The sequence below is a fragment of the Phacochoerus africanus genome, unplaced genomic scaffold, assembly GCF_016906955.1.
Source record: "Phacochoerus africanus isolate WHEZ1 unplaced genomic scaffold, ROS_Pafr_v1 Scaffold_140, whole genome shotgun sequence".
Classification (NCBI taxonomy): Eukaryota; Metazoa; Chordata; class Mammalia; order Artiodactyla; family Suidae; genus Phacochoerus; species Phacochoerus africanus.
In genome coordinates this window covers 26,417-36,037 of record NW_025927333.1, presented here as the reverse complement: position 1 = coordinate 36,037, position 9,621 = coordinate 26,417, and positions in this window count along the sequence as shown.

Here is a 9,621-nt window from a genome sequence, read left to right as displayed (position 1 = left end):
CACATTCCATCCAAAAGCAACAGACTACACTTTCTTCTCAAGTGCACACGGAACATTCTCTAAGATTGAGCATATCCTGGGCTACAAATCCAACCTCAGTAACTTTAAGAAAACTGAAATCATAGCAAGCATCTTTTCCGACCACAACGCCATACAACTGGAAATCAACAACAAGGAAAAAACTGCAAAAAACACAAACACGTGGAGACTAAACAACCTGCTTCTAAACAACCAATGGATCACTGAAGAAATCAAAGAGGAAATTAAAAAATACCTGGCAGGAAATGACAATGAAGATACGACACTCCAAAACCTATGGGATGCAGCAAATGCCATTCTAAGAGGAACGTTTATGGCAACACAAGCCCACCTCAGGAAACAAGAACAAGCTCAAATCAACAAGCTATCTTTACATCTAAAGCACCTCGAGAGAGAAGAACAGACAAGTCCTAAAGTTAGTAGAAGGAAGAAATCATAAAGATCAGAGCAGAAATCAATGAAATAGAAACAAAGAAAGCCATACAAAAGATCAGTGAAACAAAAAGCTGGTTCTTTGAAAGATCAACAAAATTAATAAACCCCTAGCCACACTTAGCAAGCAAAAAAGAGAGAGGACTCAAATCAATAAAATTAGAAATGAAAAGGAGAAGTCACAACGGACATCACAGAAATACAAAGGATCATAAGAGACGACGATATGCAACCATATGCCAATAAAATGGAAAACCTAGAAGAAATGGACAAGTTCTTAGAAAAGTGCCATCTTCCAAGACTAAACCAAGATGAAATAGAAAAGATGAAAGGACCAATCGCAAGAACTGAAATTGAAACTGTGATTAAAAGACTTCCAACAAACAGAAGTCCAGGACCAAATGGCTTCACATAAAACTCCATCAAACATTTAGAGAAGAGCTAACACCTATCCTTATGAAACTATTGCAATAAACCACAGAGGAGGGATACTCCAAAACTCACTCGATGAGGCCACCATCACCCTGATACCAAAACCACACAAAGATACCACAAAAAAGAAAACCACAGGCCAATTTCACTGATGAACATCGATGCAAAAATCCTCAACAAGATCCTAGCAAACCGCATCCAACAATACACTAAAAGGATTTACATCATGATCAAAAGGGATTCATCCCAGGGATGCAAGGCTTCTTTAATATCCACAAATCCATCACTGTGATACACCCCATTAACAAACTGAAGAATAAAAACCATATGATCCTCTCAATAGACGCAGAAAAAGCCTTGGACAAAATCCAACACCCATTTCTAATAAAAACCCTTCGGAAAGTGGGCATGGAGGGAATCTACCTCAACATCAGAAAGGTCATATATGACAAATCCACAGCGAACATCATTCTTAATGGGGAACAGCTGAAAGAATTTCCACTGAGATCAGAAACAAGACAAGGATGTCTGTTCTCGCCACTACTCTTCAACATAGTGTTGCAAGTCCTAGCCACAGCAATCAGAGAGGTAAAAGAAATCCAAGGAATCCAAACTGGAAAGGGAGATGTAAAACTATCACTATTTGCAGAGGACATGATACATTGCCTACAGAATCCTAAAGACTCTACCAGAAAACTGTTAGAGCTCATCCGCGAATGTGGCAAACTCGCAGGATACGCAATCAATTCACAGAAATCGATGGCATTTCCATACACTAGCAATGAAAGATCAGAAAGAGGAATTAGGGAAGCAATCCCATTTACCGTCGCATCCAAAGGAATAAAATACCCAGGAGTAAACCTCCCTAAAGAGACAAAAGACCTGACCTGTACTCTGAAAACTATAAGACTCTGATGAAAGAAATCAACGATGACACAAACAGATGGAAAGACATACCAGGCTCTTGCACTGGAAGAGTCAATATTATCAAAAACGACTATACAACCCAAGGCAATCTACAGAGTCAGTGCAATCCCTATCAAAGTACCAAGGACATTTTTCACAGAACTCAAACAAAATATTTCCAAGTCTGTTTGTTTGGAAGCACAAAAGACCCAGAATAGCCAAAGACATCCTGAAAAAGAAAAATGGAACCGGAGGAATCATGCTCCCGGATGTCCGACTGTACTACAAAGCAACACTCATCAAAACTGTATGGTCCTGGCACAATGAGAGACACAGAGTTCAGTGGAACAGGATAGAAAGTCCAGAATTAAACCCACGCACCTACAGCCACCTCATCTATGACAAAGGAGGCAAGGATATACAATGGAGAAAGGACAGCCTGGTCAATAAATGCTGCTGGAAAACCTGGACAGCCACTTGGAGAAGAATGAAGTTAAAACACTCCCTAACACCACACACAACAATAAACTCAGCATGGATTAAAGACCTAGGTATAAGACCAGACACTATAAACTTCTTTGAGGAAAACATAGGCCAAACACTCTCTGACATAAACGACAGCAACATCTTCTCAGATCCACCTCTTAGAGTAATGAGAATAAAAACAAAAAGAAGCTAATGGGACCTAATCAAACTTCAAAGTTTCTGCACAGCAAAGGAAAACCTAAACAACACGAAAAGACAACCCACAGAATGGGAGAAAATATGTGCAACTGAATCGACTGACAAGGGATTAAACTCTGAAATTTATAAACACCTTCTGCAGCTCCATACCAAAAAACACCAAACAACCCCATCCAAAAATGGGCAGAAGATCTAAACAGACAGTTCTCCAAAGAAGACATATAGATGGCTGAGAAACACGTGAAAAGATGTTCAACACCACTCACTGTTAGAGAAATGCAAATCAAAACCACGATGATGGTACCACCTTACACCAGCCAGAATGGCCATCATCAAAACGTCTACAAACAGTAAGTGCTGGAGACGGTGTGGAGAAAAAGGAACCCTAGTACACTCTTGGTGGGATTGTAAATTGGTGCAACCACTGTGGAAAGCAGTACGGAGATTCCTCAGAAAACTAAATATACAACTACCATTTGATCCAGCAATCCCACTCCTGGGCATCCATCCAGAGAAAACCACAACTCGCAAAGACACATGTACTCCGATGTTCATTGCAGCACTATTTTCACGAGGCAAGACTTAGAAACAACCTAAATGTCCATCGACAGAGGAGTGGATCCAGACGATGTGGTGTATATACACAATGGAATATTACTCAGCCATTAAAAACAACGAAATACTGGCATTGTCAGCAACATGGATGGACCTAGAAACTATCATGCTAAGTGAAGTCAGCCATACAATGAGACACCAACATCAACTGCTTTCATGAACATGTGGAATCTGAAAAAAGGATAGACTGAACTTCTTTGCAGAACTGATGCTGACTCACAGACATTGAAAAAATTACCGTCGCTGGAGGAGAGAGTTTGGGGGGTGGGGGGATGTGCTTTGGCTGTGGGATGGAAATCCTGTGAAATCAGATTGTTATGATTATTATACAACTACAGTTGTGATAAATTCATTTCAGTAATAAAAAAAAAAGGGAAAGTTAAAAAAAAAAAAGTGGTCAAGAGGCTTTGTCTTCCCTGCTGGAGGCTCTAGGGTATCACCAGTTCCCTTCCCTTTCATAACACATATTCCTTGGCTTGTGGCCCCTTCCTCCAGCTTCAAAACCAGCAACAGCAGGGAGAGTCCCTCTCACCTTGTAGCATTCGCAACTTCTTTTCTGCCTCCTAGTTTTAAGGCCCTGTTCAATGACATGAGGTCCTGCCAGAGAGTCCAGGATAATCCCCGCATGGAAAGGTCTTCATTCTACTCTCATGTGCACGGTTTCTTTTGCTTTGTGATGGAACATATGCACAGGTTTAGGCAACAGAGACATCCTAGGGGCTCCATTATTCTGCCAATGACAACACGATTGACTCAGGTGCCAACTAACACAGCAATGAAGAAAAAATAACTCCTCTGATTTCAAAAAACTTTCGTAAGACTGGGACACATCAGAGGACACAATCTAGAACAGCCACTCAACACAAAGCCAATTTAGAACCCTAGAGGTGTTCCCTTGATGACCACAAAACTGTGCAAGACTCAGTCACTTTAAGTGATGGGTTTGTTCGTTTCCAGATGTTGTCGGCTTTTATCCTCCCCCCTCCACCACCCCCCATAGCCTGACCTTGGTGGTGGGAATCTCGTCCGAGATGAAAGAGCCCCTAGGTGGTGGAGAAAGTCAAGGTGGTTTCAAGCCAGAGCAGCTGGAACACCACTACCCTTTGACTACAACCTTTCAGTTCCTCGGAATGGGTCAGATGGGCTGGTTTTCCTCAGACCCACCCTTCTGTGAACACAGGGATCCTCGTGCACCTTCCCCAGGGGGCCACCAAGGAGTGCCAAGGCCCTTGACTTGAAAATTACCCCTTAAAGAAACAGGCACCAAAGGACTGAGCGTCCTGGGATCTTGTGAACTAGATGTTCTGGTCCCTGGGCAGAGGTTCCTGACTTTTGGTCACGCATCCCGGGGGTTGGCCTAAGCCCAGTGCTACCGAGGTTGGCCATGGAGGCTGAGCTCCTCAGGCACAACCATCTTATTCTCTCTCCTCTAAACAGGACCTGACCAGAGACAAATGTTTTCCTGCATGTTAGTTCACGGGGAAAAATGGTCCATCATCATCTCACACTGGGGCACTCCCATCCTTCCCTGGCCTGTTGGGTGTTTGACTGGAAGGGATGGGTGAAGGGGCTGGAGAGGAGCAGGGACAAGGAAACGTAGGAACAGTAAAAGGCTGGTTGGAAGACAGAGGAGGTGGGGGAGGGGGAGGGGGAAGTGGAAGCAGATAAAGGAGGATGACCAGAGCTTGAATGTCACCCTCATCAGCTCTCTGGGCCCAGAAGGGCCTCCGCTCTCCCTTGAACTTCCCCTGACCTCAGGCTGGACACACACACACACACCCCAGGCTCCATCTCCTCCTCCAGCCTCCTCTAGTCCCACAAGAGCAGCCTCTCACCTTCCCCCACCCCCTCCCATACCTTGACTCTGGGGAGTCTTTCCTTTGTCCCTACAGCTAGGCACACACTCCCCTCCAGAATCCAGACCGTTCTCTGTGCTTCTGGAGAATCCAAGGCACAGAAGTCTCCCAGGAGAGGAGGAACCTCAGGCAACGGGGGTCATAGGGTTACTGCAGAATCTGAATCCAGCGGTCCCAATTCACAGTAGGTTGATATTTGTGAAGATGTCAAACGTGCTCAAAAGAAACTAAGAAGAACCTTGGTGCAGCTCATTCTTGCATGTCACACATCATCCTATGGAATCCTCAGCCCCATGATCACTCCCCACTCCAAAGTCACAGAGGAGTCTTAACAAGGGCAAAGCAGGGCTCTAAGGAAGATGTACAGGAAACGAATGAAACCTGGGCCCATCCCAGAAAGGCCTAGGTAGAGAAGCTACTTAACCCCACTGGCTTAGCCATCCCTTCTATTAGACCGCACAGGCTGCCATTTAAAGAAAATAATAACAATAACATAGACTGGGTGACTAGCAGAAATGTGCTTTCTCCATGTTCTGGAGCCTGGAAGTCCAAGATCAAGGTTGGAGGGCCCCGCTAACTCACTTCCTGGTGACAGCTCCTTCCTGGCTTGCAGATGGCCATCGCCTCATGTGTCCTGACATGGCCGCTTCTCCTGGCTTGAGCTGGGCTAGGGCAGGAGCCCAAGACCTCCGGTCTCTTGTCTCACTAACCCTATCAGATCGGGGCCTCCAGCCTGTGATCTACCTTAGTCTCCGGGACTCCCTCAAAGGCCCCATCTCCAACGACAGCCCCACTGGGAATGAGAGTCCAAGATAGGAGCTGGGGGTGGGGGGTCGGATACACACACTCAGCTCACAACACCCTCCCCAGCTCCTCGCCCCCTCCCCCCATGAAGGTCTTGGCAGCTCAGAGCTCTGGTGCCTGGGACCTTCCCAGGCCCGGGGGCCTCAGATGCCTCTCCCCACAGACTTGTCCCCTTCTCTCGCCCCAACTCAAATGCCCCAGCACGGGCACAGCTGTGGACTGGCAGGGCCTCACAAGCAGTGCAGGGAGGGGCTTTAGCCCAGCTGGCGTTCAGCAACGAGGGGCTGGCACTGATTCACAGACTTGCAGAGGTGTGTCCACTCAGGAGAGTGGCTGTGCTAGCAGAAGAAGGCTTGCCCACAGACGTCCACGGCCGAATCCCTGGAACGCGTGACTATGTCGCGTGACGTGACCCAAGAGGCATTGCAGCTGCCATGAAATTAAGGACCTTGAGATGGGGAGATGGTCCTGGAGGGCCCAAAGGAATCCCAAGGGCCCATCCGCCGAGGTGAAAGAGGGAGGAAGGAGAGTCGCTGTCAGAACAACCTGATGTGAAAATCACGTGATCAGCCATGACTGCCTTTGACGATGGGAGGGGGCTGTGAGCCAAGAGCCTGGGCGTCTTCCAGACACTGGAAAAGGCAAAGCAACAGTGTCTGCCCTGCAGCCCTCACAAGCAACCTCAACCCTGCTGTCGTTCTGACTTTAGCCCAGTGAGCTGCATCTTGGATTTCTCATCACCAGAACCCTGAGATGATAAATGTGTGTTGTTTTAAACCACTAAGCACATGGCACCGTAACCACAGGACATCCCTACAGTGGACACTGGTGGATAGAGAGGATTTAAACCCTGTTCTGGCGGCTGTTTGTTTCCGTGGCTTTAGAACAGCTACTCTGTCCCCAGAAAGGAGAACTTTCAAACCTTTCGATCCTCAGTGGACAGGACTTCAGTAATGCTGGATGATGTATCACCTGCTCCCATATGAGAGGTGGAAACCCTCATGCTGGGCTCAGGGATAAGCCTCTAGCACACTCCGAGGCTGGTTGGGGTGTGGACGTGTGTTTGTGTGTTCGTTTGGACAGCGCTGGGGGAGGGCTTGGGCACTGGAGTTACGGTGTTCTCCACAAGGCTGGCTGCATGGTGCTGGGCACAGCCTGGTCTTCGGTCATCGCCAGGCCGTCTAGCATCTGAACCCCCTTCCCATGTGTGAGGAACTTCCCACACTCTGGGTCACATACTTGCTTTCTTGGTTTTCCTCGGGGCTCACATGTGGGTCTAGTACCAAGGGCTGGCCAGTCCCCAGCAGTCACAAGGACTCCAGCTTTTGACATGAGTTGAGAGACTCAAGGAGGAGGCCCTGGGGACATTCACCTCCAGAGCCTTCGTTTAAGACCGACCAGGTGCAGCAGAAGTCACTGGAGCCACTGGCGGTGTGTCGCCTGTGCAGGGCCAGTACTGTCACCTGTGCAAAGCGACAGGGGTCGCCACTCAGCAGGGGGCAGTGGTGTCCTTCCCAGGTAGTGCTACAGTGTGGCTCCGTCTGTGTGCTCCCTCTGATTGGCCTTTCTCATTCCTGTCTGTACAGCCTGGTTCTCACATTTCCTGGAGATTCTCTGAGCTCTTACTATCCCCTCAATTAAGTACATTTCCAAAGACTGAGTAGATTTCCGTGTCTACTTCTGAACGTTGCATAGAGAGAAAGGAGGAGGAAGGGGGGAGAAGAGAAGATGAAAGGGAGGTGCCCCCCTGGAAGTTAGCTGGGGGCTCCTCCGTTCATCTGCTGTCAGCTCCATGCTTCCCCTCAAGAGTCAGCTTCCCCCTCAGCCCAGAGGCACCCTCAAGGATCAAGCTAGTCCACTCCTTGCTCTCTGGTCGGAAAACGCAAGCCCGCTGCCTTCTCCAGCCTCCCCTACCCCCTGACCTCAGCTCTCCCCCAGTCTGTGACAGAAAACGACACAAACAAACAAGCAATCCAAGTTCCCACTCTTCAAGGAAGCACGTCATCTTGCCAGCCCTTCATCTAGGCAGCAGCTTCTTTCTCAGAATCTTCATTTCTTGTATTCTGCATGGTGAGGAAAGAAAAACAGGGTCCCTGGGGTACAATGATGAGAATGAAGTAGGATAGACATGCACAGAAAAGACACCAAGTAGCCCTTTGTGATGTAACCTTGAATCTCTATGTGTCTGTACCTGATACTTACTTATTAGACTGTTGTTCTTATTTGTAGCCATTGTTTTAGACTTCTGTTTGTTTGTTTGTTTTGTCTTTTTAGGGCAGCACCCAGAGGCATATGGAAGTTCCCAGGTTAGGTGCTGAATCAGAGCTGTAGTTGCTGGCCCAAAGCACAGCCACAGCAACACAGGATCTGAGCAGTGTCTGGGACCTATGCCACAGCTCACCACAATGCTGGATCCTTAACCCACTGGATGAGGCCAGAGATCCAACTGTCATCCTCATGGATACTAGCTGTGTTCTCCTACCACCGCTGAGCCATGACCAGAGCTCCTACAACTTCTGTATTCCTTAAAAAAGTATTGGATCAGCCTCAAACTTGATTCCAGGAGGAGTTCCCACTGTGGTGCACCAGAAACAAATGTGACTAGGAATCATGAGATTGAGGGTTCCATCCCTGGCTTCACTCAGTAGGTTGAGGATCCGGCGTTGCTGTGAGCTCTAGTGTAGGTCATAGATGCTCCTGGGATCCTCCATTGCTGTGGCCCTGGTGTAGGCCGGCAGCTATAGCTCTGACAGGACCCCTAGCCTGGGAACCTCCATATGCCGCAGGCGTGGCCCTAAAATGACAAAAAAAAAAAAAAAAAAAAACCTCGATTCCAAAATTACCTCCTTGGGAGTTCCTGATGTGGCGCATCAGAAACGAATCTGACTGAGAACCATGAGGTTGCAAGTTCGATCCCTGGCCTTGCTCAGTGGGTTAAGGATACAGCGTTCCCAAGAGCTGTGGTGTAGGTCACAGACAAGGCTCTGATCTGGCATTGCTGTGACTCTGGCATAGGCCAGTGGCTACAGCTCTGATTAGACCCCTAGCCTGGGAACCTCTATATGCCGTGGGGGAGGCTCCGAAAAGGAAAAAAAAAGACCAAAAACAAACAAACAAGCAAACAAACAAAAACCAAATTACCTCCTTGGGCACTTAACCCAAGGATACAGGTAAGGAAGGACTCTAGACGGCTGGAAAAACCCGCCTTAACCTCAGAGGAAAGATCCGAGTTCCTTGTGGAAGGGCCCGCCAAGTGGATGGGATCTTCACTCCCCTATTGTGCATCCGACCCGCCCCTCGTTGGTCAGGCCCAGAGGGGAGGGGAGGGCCCAGGAGCAGGGCTTGGAGCACAGGCACCCTCTCAGAGGTCAGACAGGGGACATGGGGGTTGTCTAATGTAAATACGCCAGCCTCTTGGTGTAACACCACGTCATTCAGATACTCTGGCTGTGGAATCCTCTGCAGATGTTGCTTCTTTTTTCTTTCAGAAGAGGTGTTTGTGGGATGCTGAGAGGCACGGAAAAGGAGGGGCTGTAGAGGGTGGTGGAGGGGGTTGGGAGGGATGGGGAGCAAAGTGAGTAAGTGTGTACAGTGCAAGGCTCTGGCAGCTGTGCGGGGGCGGAGAAGGAAAAGCTCATACTTACAAGGCAGATCATGAAAGTTGTTTTCTCAGAGAGAGGCTTATGCATTGCATCTGCCATGCCACACCATGCAACCAATCAGTGGAGCTGGGGGTTGCCTTTTGGAAACAGCATTTCCCAAGTGTCTAGGCTCCAATGAGCAGGAACGCTGTCTGATTTCTGGGATGGGAAAAACATCCCCCAAATCAGAAATAACCTGTTAGGTCATGAGG